This window comes from Panulirus ornatus, chromosome 45, assembly GCF_036320965.1.
Source record: "Panulirus ornatus isolate Po-2019 chromosome 45, ASM3632096v1, whole genome shotgun sequence".
Taxonomy (NCBI): domain Eukaryota; kingdom Metazoa; phylum Arthropoda; class Malacostraca; order Decapoda; family Palinuridae; genus Panulirus; species Panulirus ornatus.
Window position 1 is genome coordinate 1,357,151 of NC_092268.1, and position 24,622 is coordinate 1,381,772.

The following is a 24,622-nucleotide window of genomic DNA, read 5'->3' on the forward strand; positions in this document are numbered from 1 at the left end:
AGTTCAAATGTAATCCCTCAGAGCAACATAAAAGAAGTTTGTTCATTTGATGATATTGGATAAGAGGTCCCTGAAGTTGTATATAAATTAGTTATATCAGGTCTTATGATATATATATGGCAGATTTTTTTTCAAGTGGGTTCTTAACAACATGAAGTTTCTTCAGATGTAGTCCTTGGGACCTCATAAAATTGGACCATGCAGGATACAGTAATAATCACTACTGTATTCTGTGTTGAAAGATCATGTATACAAAACATTTCAAACAGCAAGAGACCACTGGGTGCCTTCACGGCTGTTTGTGATAGAGGAAGAGATATGAGACTCGCATATCACTGTGGTAAGAGTACTTTGCCATACGGGATAGATTTATTCATGAATTTTGGTTTGAAATGTGTGTTTATTGGAATCCATCTGAAGTGTGGTTCTAGGCTAAAGAGGCCTTCTGTGTCATGGATTGGTAGTTGATGTATCAATGTTTTCAGTGTTAAGTACCCTTTTTATCATACTTGTTCGTTATTTTCCACATTAGCAAGGTAGCATCAAGAAGAAAGGATTGATCCTCAGAGTACCTATTTTAGTGAAGAATTTATAAGATAGCTTTTTGTTGAAGCCTAAGATAAAGGAATCAGCTTTTTGTTGAAGCCTAAGATAAAGGAATCCTGATATGATTTTAGTTGGCATTCAGATTTGTTTGTGTGGATGACAGAATAATTTTCTGAATATGTATGCATTGTTTTGAAATATGACCAATTTAGCCAAGTTATTCCAAGCTGACATTTATAAAAGAAATGTCCTGTGCAAGTTTCTTCACAATGAAAAAAACAGGAATATTGACTGCATTTACAAGAATTGCAGCAAGCATGTGATTGTTAAATGTACCTGTACTAATGTGTGTTTAAGTCTGCTTTGTAAGTCAAAAACTGTGATTGATGATTTTTGCTATAAGCACATGCTATCTTTTGAACCCTTTGTGATAGATGATGATTTTTGCTGAGAGTACATAGTATCTATCAAACCATTTGTGAGAGATGATGAATTATGCAAAGAATGTATAGTATCTATTGAATCCTTTGTAATAGATGATGATTTTTTGCTAAGAGTACATAGTATATGATGAACCCTTTGTCATAGAGAATTCTTATGTGAAGCTTCCCTTTAACCACATTTTGTCTTTTTCTAGGTCCGAACTATGCTCTTTTAAGATCAGAACAACTCTTTAGGTGGTACTAGTCTCTTGAGATTCCTCTGGAAACTCTTCTTTCTAGGTTTGATCTAGGTTTTTATCACATCAAAGTGACTCTTAAAGTTCTACTAGTCTACAAGTTCCTCTGAAAAGTGTTGCATCTTTTGTGTAAGATCTGTTTTATAACAGACCACTGTAATGCCAAAATGTGACGACTATGTTGAGATATATGTGAAAAGCATTGACGAGAAGAGTAGGATTGTGGATAACTATCAAAAAGGATAGGTTTCAGAATTTTGGGCATTTCTGTGAGACATGTTCTCTTTTGAAATATATTACTCTGTAGTTTATGCTCAATATTTTTGTAAGACTAGTATGAAATATGTGATCTTAGATGTAAATGCTAGATTCTGTCTCTTATGTCCAGTGACATAACAGTTCTTGGAGTACTTGTCTCTCAAGTTTTACCTCCTTGAAAGTATGACTTAATTATTGAAAAAATATTTATATTTCATTAAAGTTTTCGCATGTAACAGAAAGTAGACATAAGTACTGAGAGGAATAGAGCAATGGTATATATTTTCTTGGGCGAGTCTCTTTAATCAAAGGAGTTTGCAGTTTGCAGGGGGTAGTTTTTTGTGCTCATCCATATTTTTAACCAACTCCAGAGGTGTATGGTGATTTATGGTTGTGAAGTTTATTTTCACAAAGAGTTGTCTTGCTTAAGTTCTGGTAGTGAGCAGACTTGATGGTAAACAGCTGGTAATAAGTTATGTTGGTGGACTGCTATTTATGAAACTTTGTCTTTGTGAACAGGGCTCTTGCTTACGTAGATGAAGATATGTGTCAGTGACTAGCTAGCACTGAGCAGTTGTATTACTAAAGTTTATTAGCAAGTAATTTTTTTTGATGAGGAGCTGTTGCCACACTTATGATGGTGAAGTTTTGTTTGTGAGTTTGTGTTAACAGATGTGTGATAACGAATTATTAGTGAACATGTACGCTGGTTGGGGAAAAGATATTTGTGAAGTTTTTTCGTTGCAAACTTTTCCTTTGTGGACAGGTATGATGTTTGGTGGAGATTATTTGTATTAATGAAGAGCTTTGTTAGTAAAAGGGTATGGTGTTGAATATATGTGTTGAACCATCATTTTGGTTGTTTTATTCATAAACACTGTCTTTGATGGAATATAGGCTAGTGAACAGTTTTTAGAATGATCTTATTCGTGATCATTTTCCTAATGAATACCCATGCTAAAGTTACATCATGAGACATGTTTTGGCATGTTTTAGATTGATTTTTCACATATGTCTGCTGTCTTATATGTGAAAACCTTAGATTTTATGGTAAATTACTCTCTTATGTCATACTTTTGAAAGGTAAATCTTTGCATATCATTTTTATACAAGAAAGATATTGTTCTCCTTTTACCATTTAGTGTAAATATTTTATGCACTAGTTTTGTAATGCAGTACATTGATTGAGAATGCAGATATTTACTGTACAAACCTCAGAGTCGTAAAGTTAGTACAGTATCAAGCATAAACAAACTCGAAAATTAAGTGCAATAAGAGGCCTCTGAATTTCCCTATAAAGATAAAAGAAAATAGATATTACTCATTCAGCCAGCAGGCATGGAAACATATCTTGAAAGTAGTTTTCAAATGGGCGGGCAGTGTATATTGAATCTTTAGCCAGTGGCATATAACTCATTGAAACTTGATGCATTTTCTCTAATGACACATTTGCAGTGTTCTCCATACCTAATACTTTCTTACTGTAGTTAGAGTATGTTTCATTTGCGTAGCTTAGAGTAATCCGGAAATAATGTTGAATGTTAGATTTTCTTAGAGGACAGGATGAAATATTAATCACAGTTGCTTATGATTGAATAGTAATGGGTATACAGTAGGTACTTTGTCATTTTAAGTCTTATTATGTTTTTTGGAGAAGTTTTTTCAGTGACACATTGGAAAGTAATTTTTTTGCCTATTTTGTGTGGTGTAAATAGTATTTTCCTGTCTACTTTGGCTATAGATTTATATAATCAAAGATTCACACTGTCCTATGCATGCCACAGATGCTCATACATGTCTGAGCCCTGCTCACTCAAAGCTTGTTTCACTCTGTCTTTCCACCTCCTTGTAGGTTCCCTCTTCTTGGTTTTTCCCCTCTTGTTCTATTCAGTTCAAAGATGGATACCCTTATAATCAACCACTCCTCCTTCATCCTCTCCATATCCAAAGCATTTCATCTTACTTTGTTGAGCTCTCATAAATACTCATCTTTATACCACCCTATTTTTTTAAACCGTGTCATACTGTATTTGATCAACCTGTGGAGGGGGAGGGAATCCTCAGACTACTTAGTGTCCACAGTTGTTTCATTTCAACACATCTACCCTCTTTTTTTTTTTTTTGCCTAGGACATATCTCACATCCATACAACAGTTTAGGACTACAGTGCCATCAAACACCCAATCTTTACTCTAACAGACAGTAGCTTCTCTTTCCACACTTCTTTGTGTACCCAGGACCTAAGCTGCCACATCCACTCGCAGGTATCTAAATCACTTCAGTGCCTCTTAGTTTTATCCATTTAAACTCAGAACTTCCAGCCAGACTGTCTAGCTTCACTGCTGAGCTGAGTGACCCTATTTTTATTCACATTAAGTCTTCACATTTTCATCTTGTCTCCCAAACCTCAGAATCAGTCTCTACAGTTTCTTACTCAAATCTGCCACCAGAGTGGTGTAATCAGCAAAGAGTGAATAACTCACCTCTCATACCCCCCCAACCCCAACCACCTGACAGCAGACTTGTCCCTGTCCAAGACCCTTACATTCATCCTCTTCACCACACCATCCAAAAAAAGTCACATACCCATGCTACAGAACTGCTTACTCTTCTTTTTGTACTTGCACAGGTGTACTCAATATAAACTCCTCACTACTTGTATTTGCTTTTCTCGAGCATCATGTCTACATAACACTTTCCATGGAGCATCTTTATCATCATTTTGCATGCTTTCCTGGGATCCATGAATTCCACTTACAAATCCTTCTCGTTCTAAGTATGTGCCTGATCCACACATCCTGTATAACTCCAAGAACCCTGTTTTTCTTTCCCATTCTGAAATGTGAGCTTACGTGTTGTCACTGTTCCTGGAAGATGTGCATTAAAGAGCTGCTGAAGTAAGGTTCAAGAAAGTGCATTAGATGACAATCGAGTTCCTGCAGTTGAGGACTTTTGAGTGAGAAATGGGTGTAGAGTGAAGCATTTTCCACATAAGAGTACCTACCTATTTATTAGTACCAGTGACAAGATTGTGCTTAGGCATGTAGTGATCTTAGTTCATTGTAAGTGCTGCATTTCTCAAATGGCTTGCACATCATATAACTGTCTGTCTTTAGCTCATTTGGAACTGTTTTTAGCAATTAACTAAGAGTTCTTTGTATCCCATGAAGATTTCTTTCACCTAAACGTCCATTTTGATGGGCTACGTTTTTTTGTTTTATGTCTTTTTGGTATGTTTAAGGGGATTAGGCAGGAACATTAGGTAGACAGATAGAAGTTGTTGTGAGGAACATTGGAGGGAGCCTCTGAAAACATTTCAGTACACTTCCCCCCTGCCAGTGGCATGTTAAAGATGAGGCATGAAAGGTTGATAAATGGCTCCGGAGTTCATTAGATATGGACACTGATTTACCGTGACCACCCCCTTTAGGGTGTTCCCATAGGGATTGGTCATCAGAGAAATTGATAGATAGATCCAAGGTATGATTGTAGACTTGATATTTCATTGTTTTCCTTGCATTGAATCTCATGCATTTTATTTTTACTTTCAAGGCTGCAGATTTTGAGTTATGTTAGCATCTCATAATAATCTGTGCTTCATTTCTTTGGTTATTTTTGTGTTGTGTTTTTGAAATCTTCCTAGCTTGCTGATTTATGTTTGTCGAGACAGTGGCCATATAGTATATTAAAGTTTGCTTTTTATGTATGTATTGAAAAGGTTCTTCATCAGGGTTGTATCTCTGATGGTAAATGTTATCATCATCACCCAACTGTGAAAAGAATAAGAAAATTATTTAAGATAAAGATAACCAGGGGTTATTTGGGGGAATTCAGTTACTTTAGAATGAATAACAGGTGTTCCTGGTGGTACTTTCTAACATGGAAAATGGCAAACATACAAAAGAAGAGTGAATGAACAACAAAGTTATAAGAATTCTTCATTATGAGTGAAGGGGCTTTTTCTTGTGGAAATGTTTAGGTTTAAGGTGAATAACACGAATATTGGTGAGGTATTTGATAGGCAGCAAGTCGAGATGAAGGGACAGAATACTGGAGAATATTGGAAAGGCACAAGGGGGGATGAGTTATTAAGTATGCAAAGTAGATATGCAGGGAAGGATGGGTTGTTAATAACTTAAGGTGTTAAGAGGTGAAGCACTGATTGATCTTTTAACCTTGCAAGATGACTGAGTTGGGGATAATGGCCCCCTTCTCTGTTCCCTCTTTTGGAAAATTAAAAAAAAAGCGAGAGGGGAGGATTTCCAGCCCCCCACTCCCTTCCCTTTTAGTCACCTTCTACGACACGCAGGGAATACGTGGGAAGTATTCTTTCTCCCCTATCCCCTTATAATATATATATATTATATATATATATATATTATATATATATATAATATTATCCCTAGGGATAGGGGAGAAAGAATACTTAACACGTATTCCCTGCGTGTCGTAGAAGGTGACTAAAAGGGAAGGGAGCGGGGGGGCTGAAAATCCTCCCCTCTCATTTTTTTTTTTTTTTTTTTCCAAAAGAAGGAACAGAGAAGGGGGTCAGGTGAAGATACTCCCTCAAAGGCCCAGTCCTCTGTTCTTAACGCTACCTCGCTATCGCGGGAAATGGCGATAGTATGAAAGATATATATATATATATATAATAATTATTAATATATATATATATAATAATATATTAACGATATATATATATTATATATATATATATATATATATATATATATACAGATATATATAATATAATATATTTAAGATATATACAGATATATATTATATATATATATATATATATATAATATATTATTTATATTAATATATATTATATATATATATATATATATATATTATATATATATATATATATATATATATATATATATATATATATATATATATATATATATATAAATATATATATATCTGATATATATATATATATATATATATATATATATATATATATATATATATATATATATATATATATATATATATATATATATATGGTGACTGAGTTTGGTAAAGTGTGTGAAAGAAGAAAGTTAAGAGTAAATGTGAATAAGAGCAAGGTTATTAGGTACAGTAGGGTTGAGGGTCAATTCAATTGGGAGGTGAGTTTGAATGGAGAAAAACTGGAGGAAGTGAAGTGTTTTAGATATCTGGGAGTGGATCTGGCAGCGGATGGAACCATGGAAGCGGAAGTGGATCATAGGGTGGGGGAGGGGGCGAAAATTCTGGGAGCCTTGAAGAATGTGTGGAAGTCGAGAACATTATCTTGGAAAGCAAAAATGGGTATGTTTGAAGGAATAGTGGTTCCAACAATGTTGTATGGTTGCGAGGCGTGGACTATGGATAGAGTTGTGCGCAGGAGGATGGATGTGCTGGAAATGAGATGTTTGAGGACAATGTGTGGTGTGAGGTGGTTTGATCGAGTAAGTAACGTAGGGGTAAGAGAGATGTGTGGAAATAAAAAGAGCGTGGTTGAGAGAGCAGAAGAGGGTGTTTTGAAATGGTTTGGTCACATGGAGAGAATGAGTGAGGAAAGAGTGACCAAGAGGATATATGTGTCGGAGGTAGAGGGAACGAGGAGAAGAGAGAGACCAAATTGGAGGTGGAAAGATGGAGTGAAAAAGATTTTGTGTGATCGGGGCCTGAACATGCAGGAGGGTGAAAGGAGGGCAAAGAATAGAGTGAATTGGAGCGATGTGGTATACCGGGGTTGACGTGCTGTCAGTGGATTGAATCAAGGCATGTGTATGGGGGTGGGTTGGGCCATTTCTTTCGTCTGTTTCCTTGCGCTACCTCGCAAATGCGGGAGACAGCGACAAAGCAAAAAAAAAAAAAAAAAAAAAAATATATATATATATATATATATATATATATATATATATATATATATACAGACGAAAGAAATGGCCCAACCCACCCCCATACACATGTATATACATACACGTCCACACACGCAAATATACATACCTATACATCTCAATGTACACATATATATACACACACAGACACATACATATATACCCATGCACACAATTCACACTGTCTGCCTTTATTCATTCACATCGCCACCTCCCCACACATGGAATACCACCCCCCTCCCCCCTCATATGTGCGAGGTAGCGCTAGGAAAAGACAACAAAGGCCCCATTTGCTCACACTCAGTCTGTAGCTGTCATGCATTAATGCCCGAAACCACAGCTCCCTTTCCACATCCAGGCCCCACACAACTTTCCATGGTTTACCCCAGACACTTCACATACCCTGATTCAATCCACTGACAGAACGTCAACCCCGGTATACCACATCGATCCAATTCACTCTATTCCTTGCACGCCTTTCACCCTCCTGCATGTTCAGGCACCGATCACTCAAAATCTTTTTCACTCCATCTTTCCACCTCCAGTTTGGTCTCCCACTTCTCCTCGTTCCCCCCACCTCCGACACATATATCCTCTTGGTCAATCTTTCCTCACTCATTCTCTCCATGTGCCCAAACCATTTCAAAACACCCTCTTCTGCTCTCTCAACCATGCTCTTTTTATTTCCACACATCTCTCTTCCCCTTACATTACTTACTCGATCAAACCACCTCACGCCACACATTGTCCTCAAACATCTCATTTCCAGCACATCCACCCTCCTGCGCACAACTCTATCTATAGCCCACGCCTCACAACCATACAACATTGTTGGAACCACTATTCCTTCAAACATACCCATTTTTGCTTTCCGAGATAATGTTCTCGACTTCCACACATTCTTCAAGGCTCCCAGGATTTTTGCCACCTCCCCCACCCTATGATTCACTTCCACTTCCATGGTTCCATCCGCTGCCAGATCCACTCCCAGATATCTAAAACACTTTACTTCCTCCAGTTTTTCTCCATTCAAACTTACCTCCCAATTGACTTGACCCTCAACCCTACTGTACCTAATAACCTTGCTCTTATTCACATTTACTCTTAACTTTCTTCTTTCACACACTTTACCAAGCTCAGTCTCCAGCTTCTGCAGTTTCTCACATGAATCAGCCACCAGCGCTGTATCATCAGCGAACAACAACTGACTCACTTCCCAAGCTCTCTCATCCACAACAGACTTCATACTTGCCCCTCTTTCCAAAACTCTTGGATTCACCTCCCTAACAACCCCTTCCATAAACAAATTAAACAACCATGGAGACATCACACACCCCTGCCGCAAACCTACATTCACTGAGAACCAATCACTTTCCTCTCTTCCTACACGTACACATGCCTTACATCCTCGATAAAAAGTTTTCACTGCTTCTAACAACTTGCCTCACACCATATATTCTTAATACCTACCACAGATCATCTCTATCAACTCTATCATATGCCTTCTCCAGATCCATAAATGCTACATACAAATCCATTTGCTTTTCTAAGTATTTCTCACATACATTCTTCAAAGCAAACACCTGATCCACACATCCTCTACCACTTCTGAAACCACACTGCTCTTCCCCAATCTGATGCTCTGTACATGCCTTCACCCTCTCAATCAATACCCTCCCATATAATTTACCAGGAATACTCAACAAACTTATACCTCTGTAATTTGAGCACTCACTCTCATCCCCTTTGCCTTTGTACAATGGCACTATGCACGCATTCTGCCAATCCTCAGGCACCTCACCATGAGTCATACATACTTTAAATAACCTTACCAACCAGTCAATAATACAGTCACCCCCTTTTTTAATAAATTCCACTGCAATACCATCCAAACCTGCTGCCTTGCTGGCTTTCATCTTCCGCAAAGCTTTTACTACCTCTTCTCTGTTTACCAAATCATTTTCCCTAACCCTCTCACTTTGCACACCACCTCGACCAAAACACCCTATATCTGCCACTCTATCATCAAACACATTCAACAAACCTTCAAAATACTCACTCCATCTCCTTCTCACATCACCACTACTTGTCATCACCTCCCCATTAGTGCCCTTCACTGAAGTTCCCATTTGCTCCCTTGTCTTACGCACTTTATTTACCTCCTTCCAGAACATCTTTTTATTCTCCCTAGAATTTAATGATACTCTCTCACCCCAACTCTCATTTGCCCTCTTTTTCACCTCTTGCACCTTTCTCTTGACCTCCTGTCTCTTTCTTTTATACATCTCCCACTCAATTGCATTTTTTCCCTGCAAAAATTGTCCAAATGCCTCTCTCTTCTCTTTCACTAATAATCTTACTTCTTCATCCCACCACTCACTACCCTTTCTAATCAACCCACTTCCCACGCTTCTCATGCCACAAGCATCTTTTGCGCAATCCATCACTGATTCCCTAAATACATCCCATTCCTCCCCCACTCCCCTTACTTCCATTGTTCTCACCTTTTTCCATTCTGTACTCAGTCTCTCCTGGTACTTCCTCACACAAGTGACGTCTCCTTCCCAAGCTCACTTACTCTCACCACCCTCTTCACCCCAACATTCACTCTTCTTTTCTGAAAACCCATACAAATCTTCACCTTAGCCTCCACAAGATAATGATCAGACATCCCTCCAGTTGCACCTCTCAGCACATTGACATCCAAAAGTCTCTCCCTCGCGCCTGTCAATTAACACGTAATCCAATAACGCTCTCTGGCCATCTCTCCTACTTACATACGTATGCTTATGTATATCTCGCTTTTTAAACCAGGTATTCCCAATTACCAGTCCTTTTTCAGCACATAATCTACAAGCTCTTCACCATTTCCATTTACAACACTGAACACCCCATGTATACCAGTTATTCCCTCAACTGCCACATTACTCACCTTTGCATTCAAATCACCCATCACTATAACCCGGTCTTGTGCATCAAAACCACTAACACACTCATTCCACTGCTCCCAAAACACTTGCCTCTCATGATCTTTCTTCTCATGCCCAGGTGCATATGCACCAATAATCACCCATCTCTCTCCATCAACTTTCAGTTTTACCCATATTAATCGAGAATTTACTTTCTTACATTCTATCACATACTCCCACAACTCCTGTTTCAGGAGTACTGCTACTCCTTCCTTTGCTCTTGTCCTCTCACTAACCACTGACTTTACTCCCAAGACATTCCCAGACCACTCATCCCCTTTACGCTTGACCTTTGTTTCACTCAGAGCCAAAACTTCCAGGCTCCTTTCCTCAAACATACTACCTATCTCTCCTTTTTTCACATCTTGGTTACATTCACACACATTTAGACACCCCAATCTGAGTCTACGAGGAGGATGAGCACTCCCCGCGTGACTCCTTCTGTTTCCCTTTTTTTTTTTTTTTTTTTTTTTTTTTTTCCGCTGTCTCCCGCGTTTGCGAGGTAGCGCAAGGAAACAGACGAAAGAAATGGCCCAACCCACCCCCATACACATGTATATACATATGTCCACACACACAAAGTATACATACCTCCACAGCTTTCCATGGTTTACCCCAGACGCTTCACATGCCTTGATTCAATCCACTGACAGCACGTCAACCCCGGTATACCACATCGCACCAATTCATTCTATTCCTTGCCCTCCTTTCACCCTCCTGCATGTTCAGGCCCCGATCACACAAAATCTTTTTCACTCCATCTTTCCACCTCCAATTTGGTCTCCCTCTTCTCCTCGTTCCCTCCACCTCCGACATATATATCCTCTTGGTCAATCTTTCCTCACTCATTCTCTCCATGTGCCCAAACCATTTCAAAACACCCTCTTCTGCTCTCTCAACCACGCTCTTTTTATTTCCACACATCTCTCTTACCCTTACGTTACTTACTCGATCAAACCACCTCACACCACACATTGTCCTCAAACATCTCATTTCCAGCACATCCATCCTCCTGCACACAACTCTATCCATAGCCCACGCCTCGCAACCATACAACATTGTTGGAACCACTATTCCTTCAAACATACCCATTTTTGCTTTCTGAGATAATGCTCTCGACTTCCACTCATTCTTCAAGGCTCCCAGAATTTTCGCCCCCTCCCCCACCCTATGATCCACTTCCGCTTCCATGGTTCAATCCGCTGCCAGATCCACTCCCAGATATCTAAAACACTTCACTTCCTCCAGTTTTCTCCATTCAAACTCACCTCCCAATTGACTTGACCCTCAACCCTACTGTACCTAATAACCTTGCTCTTATTCACATTTACTCTTAACTTTCTTCTTCCACACACTTTACCAAACTCAGTCACCAGCTTCTGCAGTTTCTCACATGAATCAGCCACCAGCGCAGTATCATCAGCGAACAACAACTGACTCATTTCCCAAGCTCTCTCATCCCCAACAGACTTCATACTTGCCCCTCTTTCCAAAACAACTTGCATTCACCTCCCTAACAACCCCATCCATAAACAAATTAAACAACCATGGAGACATCACACACCCCTGCCGCAAACCTACATTCACTGAGAACCAGTCACTTTCCTCTCTTCCTACACGTACACATGCCTTACATCCTCGATAAAAAACTTTTCACTGCTTCTAACAACTTGCCTCACACCATATATTCTTAATACCTACCACAGATCATCTCTATCAACTCTATCATATGCCTTCTCCAGATCCATAAATGCTCCATACAAATCCATTTGCTTTTCTAAGTATTTCTCACATACATTCTTCAAAGCAAACACCTGATCCACACATCCTCTACCACTTCTGAAACCACACTGCTCTTCCCCAATCTGATGCTCTGTACATGCCTTCACCCTCTCAATGAATACCCTCCCATATAATTTACCAGGAATACTCAACAAACTTATACCTCTGTAATTTGAGCACTCACTCTTATCCCCTTTGCCTTTGTACAATGGCACTATGCACGCATTCCGCCAATCCTCAGGCACCTCACCATGAGTCATACATACATTAAATAACCTTACCAACCAGTCAACAATACAGTCACCCCCTTTTTTAATAAATTCCACTGCAATACCATCCAAAGCTGCTGCCTTGCCGGCTTTTATCTTCCGCAAAGCTTTTACTACCTCTTCTCTGTTTACCAAATCATTTTCCCTAACCCCCTCACTTTGCACACCACCTCGACCAAAACACCCTATATCTGCCACTCTATCATCAAACACATTCAACAAACCTTCAAAATACTCACTCCATCTCCTTCTCACATCACCACTACTTGTTATCACCTACCCATTTGCGCCCTTCACTGAAGTTCCCATTTGCTCCCTTGTCTTACGCACTTTATTTACCTCCTTCCAGAACATCTTTTTATTCTCCCTAAAATTTAATGATACTCTCACACCCCAACTCTCATTTGCCCTTTTTTTCACCTCTTGCACCTTTCTCTTGACCTGTCTCTTTCTTTTATACATCTCCCACTCAATTGCATTTTTTCCCTGCAAAAATCGTCCAAATGCCTCTCTCTTCTCTTTCACTAATACTCTTACTTCTTCATCCCACCACTCACTACCCTTTCTAATCAACCCACCTCCCACTCTTCTCATGCCACAAGCATCTTTTGCGCAATCCATCACTGATTCCCTAAATACATCCCATTCCTCCCCCACTCCTCTTACTTCCATTTTTAGAAAGTTAAAATACAAGGAGGGGAGGATTGCTGGCCCCCCGCTCCCGTCCCCTCTAGTCGCCTTCTACAACACGTGAGGAATGCGTGGGGCTAAGTGAGGATATTCCCTCAAAGGCTCAGTCCTCTGTTCTTAACGCTACCTCGCTAACGCGGGAAATGGCGAATCGTGTGAAAAAAAAAAAATATATATATATACAAAGGCAAAGGGGATAAGAGTGAGTGCTCAAATTACAGAGGTATAAGTTTGTTTAGTATTCCTGGTAAATTATATGGGAGGGTATTGATTGAGAGGGTGAAGGCATGTACAGAGCATCAGATTGGGGAAGAGCAGTGTGGTTTCTGAAGTGGTATAGGATGTGTGGATCAGGTATTTGCTTTGAAGAATGTATGTGGGAAATACTTAGAAAAACAAATGGATTTGTATGTAGCATTTATGGATCTGGAGAAGGCATATGATAGAGTTGATAGAGATGCTCTGTATTAAGAATACATGGTGTTAAGAATACATGGTGTGGGAGGCAAGTTGTTAGAAGCAGTGAAAAGTTTTTATCGAGGATGTAAGGCATGTGTACGTGTAGGAAGAGAGGAAAGTGATTGGTTCTCAGTGAATGTAGGTTAGCGGCAGGGGTGTGTGATGTCTCCATGGTTGTTTAATTTGTTTATGGATGGGGTTGTTAGGGAGGTGAATGCAAGAGTTTTGGAAAGAGGGGCAAGTATGCAGTCATTTGTGGATGAGAGAGCTTGGGAAGTGAGTCAGTTGTTGTTCGCTGATGATAAAGCGCTGGTGGCTGATTCATGTAAGAAACTGCAGAAGCTGGTGACTGAGTTTGGTAAAGTGTATGAAAGAAGAAAGTTAAGAGTAAATGTGAATAAGAGCAAGGTTATTAGGTACAGTAGGGTTGAGGGTCAAGTCAATTGGGAGGTAAGTTTGAATGGAGAAAAACTGGAGGAAGTAAAATGTTTTAGATATCTGGGAGTGGATCTGGCAGCGGATGGAACCATGGAAGCGTAAGTGAATCATAGGGTGGGGGAGGGGGCGAAAATTCTTGGAGCTTTGAAGAATGTTTGGAAGTCGAGAACATTATCTCTGAAAGCAAAAATGGGTATGTTTGAAGGAATAGTGGTTCCAACAATGTTGTATGGTTGCGAGGCGTGGACTATGGATAGAGTTGTGCGCAGGAGGGTGGATGTGCTGGAAATGAGATGTTTGAGGACAATATGTGGTGTGAGGTGGTTTGATTGAGTAAGTAATGTAAGGGTAAGAGAGATGTGTGGAAATAAAAAGAGTGTGGTTGAGAGAGCAGAAGAGGGTGTTTTGAAATGGTTTGGTCACATGGAGAGAATGAGTGAGGAAAGATTGACCAAGAGGATATATGTGTCAGAGGTGGAGGGAACGAGGAGAAGTGGGAGACCAAATTGGAGGTGGAAAGATGGAGTGAAAAAGATCTTGAGTGATCGGGGCCTGAACATGCAGGAGGGTGAAAGGCGTGCAAGGAATAGAGTGAATTGGAACGATGTGGTATACCGGGGTCGACGTGCTGTCAATGGATTGAACCAGAGCATGTGAAGCATCTGGGGTAAACCATGGAAAGTGTGTGGGGCCTGGATGTGGAAAGGGAGCTGTGATTTCGGTGCATTATTACATGACAGCTAGAGACTGATTGTGAACGAATGGGGCCTTTGGTGTCTTTTCCTAGCACTACCTCGCACACATGAGGGTGGAGGGGGTTGTTATTCCATGTGTGGCGAGGTGGCAATGGGAACAAATAAAGGCAGACAGTATGAATTATGTACATGTATATATATGTATATGTGTGTGTGTGTATATATATGCGTACATTGAGATGTATAGGTATGTATATTTGCATGTGTGGACGTGTATGTATATACATGTGTATGTGGGCGGGTTGGGCCATTCTTTCGTCTGTTTCCTTGCGCTACCTCGCTAACGCGGGAGACAGCAACAAAGCAAAATAGATAAATAAATAGATAAATACATTGAAATGTATATGTATATGTGTGTGTATGGGCATTTATGTATATACATGTGTATATGGGGGGTTGGGCCATTCCTCATCTGTTTCCTTGCGCTACCTCGCTGACACAGGAGACAGCGATTAAGTATAATGAATAAATTAATATAATATAGTAGTCCCAGCAGTGTATGAATATAAGGCATGGGCTGTAGATAAGGATGTGCAGAGGAGGGTGGATGAGTTGGAAATGAAATGTTTGAGGACAGTATGTGGTGTGAGGTAGTTTTAACTAAGTAAGAAAAGGGTAAGAGAGAGGTTTAGTAGTAAAAAGAGTGTGTTTGAGAGGATTGAAGAGGTGTACTGCAATGGTTTGGACATATGGAGGGAATGAGTAAGAAGAGGTTGACAAAAAGAGGATATATGTGTCAGATGTGTAGGGGACAAGAGACCAAATCGGAGATGAAAGGATGGCGTGAAAAACATTTTAAGTGCTCTGGGCCTGAACATGCAGGTGGTGAATGGCACAGGACAAAGTGAATTGACTGATGCAATATAAAGAGTTAACATGCTATTAGTGGACTGGACCAGGATGTGAAATGGCTGAGGGAAACCATAGAAAGGTCTGTGGGGCGTGTTTGTAGTTAGTAGGATGTGATTTCGATGCATTGCACATGACACTAGAGAATGGATATGAGTGAATGTGGCCTTCCTTCGCCTGTTTCTTGCACTACCTCACTAATGCAGTTAACTGTGATCAAATATTAAAGAACAAAAAGTGATCACCAGTGTTTCCCCTAGGTTTGTTTTATCATGATTTTTTTTTTTTTTTTTACCTTATAGATGGAGTGATTATTACTTTTTCATTCAGTTGTAATCACCGTGAGTAATGTTGAGGCATGTGTACGAGCAGGAAGAGAGGAGAGTGATTGGTTCCCCATGAATGTCGGCATGTAGCAGGAGTGTGTGGTGAGGAATGGGATGTATTTAGGGAAGCAGTGATGGCTTGTGCAAAAGATGCATGTGGCATGAGAAAGGTTGGAGGTGGGCAGATTAGAAATGGTAGTGAGTGGTGGGATGAAGAAGTAAGGTTGTTAGTGAAAGATAAGGGAGAGGCGTTATGACGATACTTTCAGGGAAGTAGTGCAGATGACTGGGAGATGTATAAAGGAAAGCAGCAGGAGGTCAAGAGAAAGGTGCAAGGGGTGAAAAAGAGGGCAAATGAGAGTTGTTGTGAGAGAGTATCGTTAAATTTCAGGAACCTTTCTCTTGACCTCTTGCCGTTTTCTTTTATACATCTCCCAGTCATTTGCACTACTTCCCTGTAAATACCATCCAAACACTTCTCTTTTCTCTTTCACTAACAATCTCACTTCTTCATCCCACCACTCACTACCCTTTCTAATTTGCCCATCTATCACCTATTTGAGAGTTGGGGTGAGAGAGTATCATTAAATTTTAGGGAGAATAAAAAGATGTTCTGGAAGGAGGTAAATAAAGTGCGTAAGACAAGGGAGCAAATGGGAACTTCAGTGAAGGGCGCAAATGGGGAGGTGATAACAAGTAGTGGTGATGTGAGAAGGAGATGGAGTGAGTATTTTGAAGGTTTGTTGAATGTGTTTGATGATAGAGTGGCAGATATAGGGTGTTTTGGTCGAGGTGGTGTGCAAAGTGAGAGGGTTAGGGAAAATGATTTGGTAAACAGAGAAGAGGTAGTGAAAGCTTTGCGGAAGATGAAAGCCGGCAAGGCAGCAGGTTTGGATGGTATTGCAGTGGAAATTATTAAAAAAGGGGGTGACTGTATTATTGACTGGTTGGTAAGGTTATTTAATGTATGTATGACTCATGGTGAGGTGCCTGAGGATTGGCGGAATGCGTGCATAGTGCCATTGTACAAAGGCAAAGGGGATAAGAGTGAGTGCTCAAATTACAGAGGTATAAGTTTGTTGAGTATTCCTGGTAAATTATATGGGAGGGTATTGATTGAGAGGGTGAAGGCATGTACAGAGCATCAGATTGGGGAAGAGCAGTGTGGTTTCAGAAGTGGTAGAGGATGTGTGGATCAGGTGTTTGCTTTGAAGAATTTATGTGAGAAATACTTAGAAAAGCAAATGGATTTGTATGTAGCATTTATGGATCTGGAGAAGGCATATGATAGAGTTGATAGAGATGCTCTGTGGAAGGTATTAAGAATATATGGTGTGGGAGGCAAGTTGTTAGAAGCAGTGAAAAGTTTTTATCGAGGATGTAAGGCATGGGTACGTGTAGGAAGAGAGGAAAGTGATTGGTTCTCAGTGAATGTAGGTTTGCGGCAGGGGTGTGTGATGTCTCCATGGTTGTTTAATTTGTTTATGGATGGGGTTGTTAGGGAGGTAAATGCAAGAGTTTTGGAAAGAGGGGCAAGTATGAAGTCTGTTGGGGATGAGAGAGCTTGGGAAGTGAGTCAGTTGTTGTTCGCTGATGATACAGCGCTGGTGGCTGATTCATGTGAGAAACTGCAGAAGCTGGTGACTGAGTTTGGTAAAGTGTGTGGAAGAAGAAAGTTAAGAGTAAATGTGAATAAGAGCAAGGTTATTAGGTACAGTAGGGTTGAGGGTCAAGTCAATTGGGAGGTGAGTTTGAATGGAGAAAAACTGGAGGAAGTGAAGTGTTTTAGATATCTGGGAGTGGATCTGGCAGCGGATGGAACCATGGAAGTGGAAGTGGATCATAGGGTGGGGGAGGGGGCGAAAATTCTGGGGGCCTTGAAGAATGTGTGGAAGTCGAGAACATTATCTCGGAAAGCAAAAATGGGTATGTTTGAAGGAATAGTGGTTCCAACAATGTTGTATGGTTGTGAGGCGTGGGCTATGGATAGAGTTGTGTGCAGGAGGATGGATGTGCTGGAAATGAGATGTTTGAGGACAATGTGTGGTGTGAGGTGGTTTGATCGAGTGAGTAACGTAAGGGTAAGAGAGATGTGTGGAAATAAAAAGAGCGTGGTTGAGAGAGCAGAAGAGGGTGTTTTGAAGTGGTTTGGTCACATGGAGAGAATGAGTGAGGAAAGATTGACCAAGAGGATATATGTGTCGGAGGTGGAGGGAACGAGGAGAAGAGGGAGACCAAATTGGAGGTGGAAAGATGGAGTGAAAAAGATTTTTGTGTGATTGGGGCCTGAACATGCAGGAGGGTGAAAGGAGGGCAAGGAATAGAGTGAAGTGGAGCGATGTGGTATACCGGGGTTGACGTGCTGTCAGTGGATTGAATCAAGGCATGTGAAGCGTCTGGGGTAAACCATGGAAAGCTGTGTAGGTATGTATATTTGCGTGTGTGGACGTATGTATATACATGTGTATGGGGGGGGGGCCATTTCTTTCGTCTGTTTCCTTGCGCTACCTCGCAAACGCGGGAGACAGCGACAAAGTATAATAAAAAAAAATAAAATCACCTATTTCATTATATGGGAGGGTGTTGATTGAGAGGGTGAAGATATGTACAGAACATCAGATTGGGGAATAGCAGTGTGGTTTTAGAAGTGGTTGAGGATGCTTTGAAGAATGTATGTGAGAATACTTAGAAAAATGAATGAGAAAAATGAATTGATTTGTACGCAACTGGAGAAGGCATATGATAAAGTTGATAGAGATGCTTTGTGGAAGGTTTTAAGAGTATATGGTGTGGGAAGTAAGTTACTTAAAGCAGTGAAAAGTTTTTACCAAGGATGCAAGGCATGTTTATGAGTAGGAAGAGAGGAGAGTGATTGGTTCCCAGTGAATGTTGGCAGGGGTGTGTGATGTCCCCATGGCTGTTTGATTTTTTTATGGATGGGGAGGTTAGGGAGGTAAATGCAAGAGTTTTAGAGACAGGGGCGAGTATGCCCTCTGTTGTGGATGAGAGGGCTTGGGAAGTGAGTCACTTGTTGTTTGCTGATGATACATCTCTAGTGGCTGATTCATGTGAGAAACTGCAGAGGTTGGTTACTGAGTTTGGTAAAGTGTGTGAAAGAAGAAAGTTGAGAGTAGATGTGAATAAGAGCAAGATTATTAGGTTCAGTAGGGTTGTGGGACAAGTTAATTGGGAGGTAAGTTTGAATGGGGAAAACTGGAAGAAGTGAAGTGTTTTAGATATCTGAGAGTGGACTTAACAGCAGATGGAACCATGGAAGTGGAAGTGGGTCACAGGGTAGGGGAGGGAGTGAAGGTTCTGGGAGTAATGAAGAATGTGTGGAAGGTGAGAATATTATCTCAGAGCAAAAATGGGTATGTTTGATGGAATAGTGGTTCCAACAATGCTATATGGTTGTGAGGCCTGGGCTATAGATAGGGTTGTGCAGAGGAGGGTGGATGTGTTGGAAATGAGATGTTTGAGGACAATATATGGTGTGAGGTGGTTGGATCGAGTAAGTAATGAAAGGGTAAGAGAGATGTGTGGTAATGAAAAGAGTGTGGTTGAGAGAGCAGAAGAGGATGTGTTGAATTGGTTTGGACACATGGAGAGAATGACTGGGGAAAGATTGACAAAGAGGATATATGTGTCAGAGGTAGAGGGAACGAGAAGAAGCGGGATACCAAATTAGAGGTGGAAGGATAGAGTGAAAAAGATTTTGAGCAACTGGGGCCTAAACATATAGGAGGGTGAAAGTCATGCAAGGAAACGATGTGGTATACCGAGGTCGACGTGCTGTCACTGAATTGAACCAGGGCATGTGAAACGTCTGGGGTGAACCATGGAAAGGTCTGTAGGGCCTGGATGTGGAAAGGGAGCTGTGGTTTGGTTGTGTTACACATGACAGCTACAGACTGAGTATGAGCAAATGTGGCCTTTTTTTTTTATTTCATTTTTTTTTTTTTTTTTTTTCCTGGCACTACCTTGCTGTAGGGGGCTATTTCCTGTGTGGTGGGGTAGTGACAGAAATGGATGAAGGCAGCAAGTATGAATATTTACATGTGTATATATGTATGTCTTTGTATCTATATGTATGTGTACGTTGATATGTATATGTGTGCATATGGGCATTTATGTATATATATGTGTATATGAGTGGTTGGGCCATTTTCTTCTGTTTTCTTGTGCTACCTCGCTGACTGGGGAAACTGCAGTTAGATATGATATAATAATATCTGTATATACACATGATAGAGATGCTTTGTGGAAGGTATTAAGAATGGCCCAACTCACCCACATATGCATGTATATACATAAATGCACATATAGACTCTCATTCTCTAGCTGTCATGAGTAATGGACAGAAACCATAGCTCCTTATCCACATCCAGGACCCACAGACCTTTCCATGGCTTTTCCCAGATGCTTCACATGCTGTGGTTCAGTCCATTGATAGCACATCGACCCTAGTATACCACATCGTTCCAATTCACTTTTTTCCATGCATGCCTTTCAACCTTCTGCATATTTAGGTCCCAGTGACTTAAAATCTTTTTCACTCCATCCTTCCACCTCCATTTTGGTCTCCGGCTTCTTCTGACACATATATCCTCTTTGTCAACCTTTCCTCACTCATTCTTTCCATTTGTCCTAACCTTTTCAACACACGTGTGTGTGTGTGTGTGTGTCTGTCTGTCTGTCTGTCTGTCTGTCTGTCTGTCTATGTCTGTGTGCTCATCTTCCTTGAATCCTCAAGCTTGGGTGTTTTGATATGTGTAGATGTAACAAAGATGAGAAGAAAGGAGAGATAGGTGGTATAATTAAGATGGTCTATTTCTGAGTGAAACGAATCTGAAGGGTAAAGGTAAGGATAGTTTTAAAATGTCTTTAGGAGTAAAGTCTGGGGTTGGTGAGAGGACAAGAGCCAGTGAAGGAGTTGTACTGTTCCTGAAGCAGGAGTTGTGGTAGTGTATGGAATAGTGTAAGGAAGTAAATTCTAGCCTAATGTGGGTAAAAATGGAAGTGGATGGCAAGAGATGGGTGATTATTAGTGTTAATGCACCTGGCCATGAGTGAGTGTGTCAGCAGTTTTGATTAAGACACCAGGTATTAGTCATGGGTGATTTGAACATGAATATTCAGTATTATGAATGGAAATGATGAAGAGCTTCTGGAAAAGTACAGGTGATTGGGAATATCTGGACTGAAAAGAGGGGACATACATCAATATATGTATGTGAATAAGAAAGATGTTCAGCGGGTATAATTGGATTACATAGTAATTGATAGGCGAGTAAAAGAGATACTTTTGGCTGTAAGTATGTTGAGAGGGGCAGCTGGTGGGATGTCTGATCATTATATTTTGGAGGTGAAGGAGAAGATTAGTGCGGGTTTTTGGAAAAGAGGAAACAGTATCAGTGAGAAGAAAGAGAGAGTAAATGGTTTCAAATGAAGCTTGGTCTGTGGTAAGGGTATGTGATGTCACCATGGTTGTTCAGTTTGTTTATGAATGGGGTGGTAAGGGAGGTAAAGTGAGAGTCTTGGAGAGAGGAGCAATTATGCAGTTTGTTAGGGATGAAAGATTCTGATAAGTGAGTCAGTTGTTGTTTGCTGATGATACACCACTGATGGCAGATTTGGGAAACTTGTCAAAGTTGTGACCAAGCTTGGAAGTAAATGTGGATAAAAGCAAATTTATTAGGTTTACCAGGGTAAGGGCAGTTTAGTTGGAAATTAAGGAAAATTTGGCTGTGGCATAAGCATCAGCATAAACTGTGATACTTCACTCTTCCTTGTGTGAAGGGCAACTGAATTTAGTATGTTCAGCAAAGGCATCCAGCAAACTCATATAACCAACCCAGAACTTAGCCTTGGAATTACAGCAGAAAATCTCAATTTGTAAATACATGGTAGGCATTGTTACCCAGGCTCTGAATATATATGTGGGTGGAGTAGTTGAAAGGTTTAGAGAATTCCACATGTTCCAAGCCATATTTTTCTTCTTAGATGGATCCACACATATCATCACTTTCCCCTTTGTGAGTCTGGGCCTTAAGCAAACATACAGCTTTCATTGGAAAGCTGAATAATTTGTTAAGTCCCATAAATGCTAATTTTCATTCTTCTGTTGACAGGAGGAAGATGAAGCCCTCAGTCCAGCGGACATTCAGTCCAACTGCCTATGGCAGTTCTCGAGCACTGACTTCATCATGGAGCCTGGTATATTTTCAACACTTAAAAGGTCAGCCAGGTCAACTCAAAGGCTTTCTTCACATACAGATTCCTGTAGCTTATTTCTGTATATTTCAATTACATTTGCATGCCATCCTCATTACTTTGCATTTATTTCATTTTGATCTTTGCATTTATTTCACTTATATTTGTTATGGCCAATTCTCATGCTACTTATGTATGCTGTAATGATTAAAGACAAAATCAACCAAGACAGTGTATCATCCTCAGAGGTTCTTGTATGCTGATTGACATGGTGATAAAGGAAATTCTCATCTGTATATTCTAGGTACTTGTCTCTCTTAATTGAGGAGCAGAGTAACCCAAATAGAGTTTACCACCCGCAGAGAGAGTGCCTGATGTGGAGAAACACACTGGGTCCCAAGAATGGCAAACTCATGCCCTCGATATTACCATTAATTTTCATATCATAGAAAATATGAACTGATTTATTTAGCTTACTGTATAATTTTATGTAAAATCTACTCACATACCCTGTGAGAAGGAGATGGAGTGAGTATTTTGAAGGTTTGTTGAATGTGTTTGATGATAGAGTGGCAGATATAGGGTGTTTTGGTCGAGGTGGTGTGCAAAGTGAGAGGGTTAGGGAAAATGATTTGGTAAACAGAGAAGAGGTAGTAAAAGCTTTGCGGAAGATGAAAGCCAGCAAGGCAGCAGGTTTGGATGGTATTGCAGTGGAATTTATTAAAAAAGGGGGTGACTGTATTGTTGACTGGTTGGTAAGGTTATTTAAAGTATGTATGACTCATGGTGAGGTGCCTGAGGATTGGCAGAATGCGTGCATAGTGCCATTGTACAAAGGCAAAGGGGGTAAGAGTGAGTGCTCAAATTACAGAGGTATAAGTTTGTTGAGTATTCCTGGTAAATTATATGGGAGGGTATTGATTGAGAGGGTGAAGGCATGTACAGAGCATCAGATTGGGGAAGAGCAGTGTGGTTTCAGAAGTGGTAGAGGATGTGTGGATCAGGTGTTTGCTTTGAAGAATGTATGTGAGAAATACTTAGAAAAGCAAATGGATTTGTATGTAGCATTTATGGATCTGGAGAAGGCATATGATAGAGTTGATAGAGATGCTCTGTGGAAGGTATTAAGAATATATGGTGTGGGAGGCAAGTTGTTAGAAGCAGTGAAAAGTTTTTATCGAGGATGTAAGGCATGTGTACGTGTAGGAAGAGAGGAAAGTGATTGGTTCTCAGTGAATGTAGGTTTGCGGCAGGGGTGTGTGATGTGTCCATGGTTGTTTAATTTGTTTATGGATGGGGTTGTTAGGGAGGTGAATGCAAGAGTTTTGGAAAGAGGGGCAAGTATGAAGTCTGTTGGGGATGAGAGAGCTTGGGAAGTGAGTCAGTTGTTGTTCGCTGATGATACAGCGCTGGTGGCTGATTCATGTGAGAAACTGCAGAAGCTGGTGACTGAGTTTGGTAAAGTGTGTGAAAGAAGAAAGTTAAGAGTAAATGTGAATAAGAGCAAGGTTATTAGGTACAGTAGGGTTGAGGGTCAAGTCAGTTGGGAGGTGAGTTTGAATGGAGAAAAACTGGAGGAAGTGAAGTGTTTTAGATATCTGGGAGTGGATCTGGCAGCGGATGGAACCATGGAAGCGGAAGTGGATCATAGGGTGGGGGAGGGGGCGAAAATTCTGGGAGCCTTGAAGAATGTGTGGAAGTCGAGAACATTATCTCGGAAAGCAAAAATGGGTATGTTTGAAGGAATAGTGGTTCCAACAATGTTGTATGGTTGCGAGGCGTGGGCTATGGATAGAGTTGTGCGCAGGAGGATGGATGTGCTGGAAATGAGATGTTTGAGGACAATGTGTGGTGTGAGGTGGTTTGATCGAGTAAGTAACGTAAGGGTAAGAGAGATGTGTGGAAATAAAAAGAGCGTGGTTGAGAGAGCAGAAGAGGGTGTTTTGAAATGGTTCGGGCACATGGAGAGAATGAGTGAGGAAAGATTGACCAAGAGAATATATGTGTCGGAGGTGGAGGGAACGAGGAGAAGAGGGAGACCAAATTGGAGGTGGAAAGATGGAGTGAAAAAGATTTTGTGTGATCGGGGCCTGAACATGCAGGAGGGTGAAAGGAGGGCAAGGAATAGAGTGAATTGGAGCGATGTGGTATACCGGGGTTGACGTGCTGTCAGTGGATTGAATCAAGGCATGTGAAGCGTCTGGGGTAAACCATGGAAAGCTGTGTAGGTATGTGTATTTGCGTGTGTGGACGTATGTATATACATGTGTATGGGGGTGGGTTGGGCCATTTCTTTCGTCTGTTTCCTTGCGCTACCTCGCAAACGCGGGAGACAAAAAAAAAAAAAAAAATGTGAATATGCATTTTTTTCCTTTTGACGGAGGTTATTTTTAACCAGTGTCTTATTGATAGTCTTAAATTTTCATTATGAACCATAGATTGTCATAATCAATAGTGTTATAAAAAGACTTGGATTTCTACTAGGGATGAGATTCTTATTACTAGTTCAAATT

The 24,622-nt window shown here is 40.5% G+C and overlaps 1 long non-coding RNA gene across 1 annotated transcript in view; it reads left to right on the forward strand.

Moving 5' to 3' along the window:
• Nucleotides 1–23,044, forward strand: part of LOC139763000 (uncharacterized) — a 48,077-nt gene extending 25,033 nt beyond the window's left edge. Inside the window, exon 3 of the long non-coding RNA XR_011715996.1 lies at nucleotides 22,028–23,044. This is a non-coding gene — a long non-coding RNA (uncharacterized lncRNA). The remainder of the gene's footprint in view (nucleotides 1–22,027) is intronic.
• Nucleotides 23,045–24,622: the final 1,578 nt, after the last annotated feature.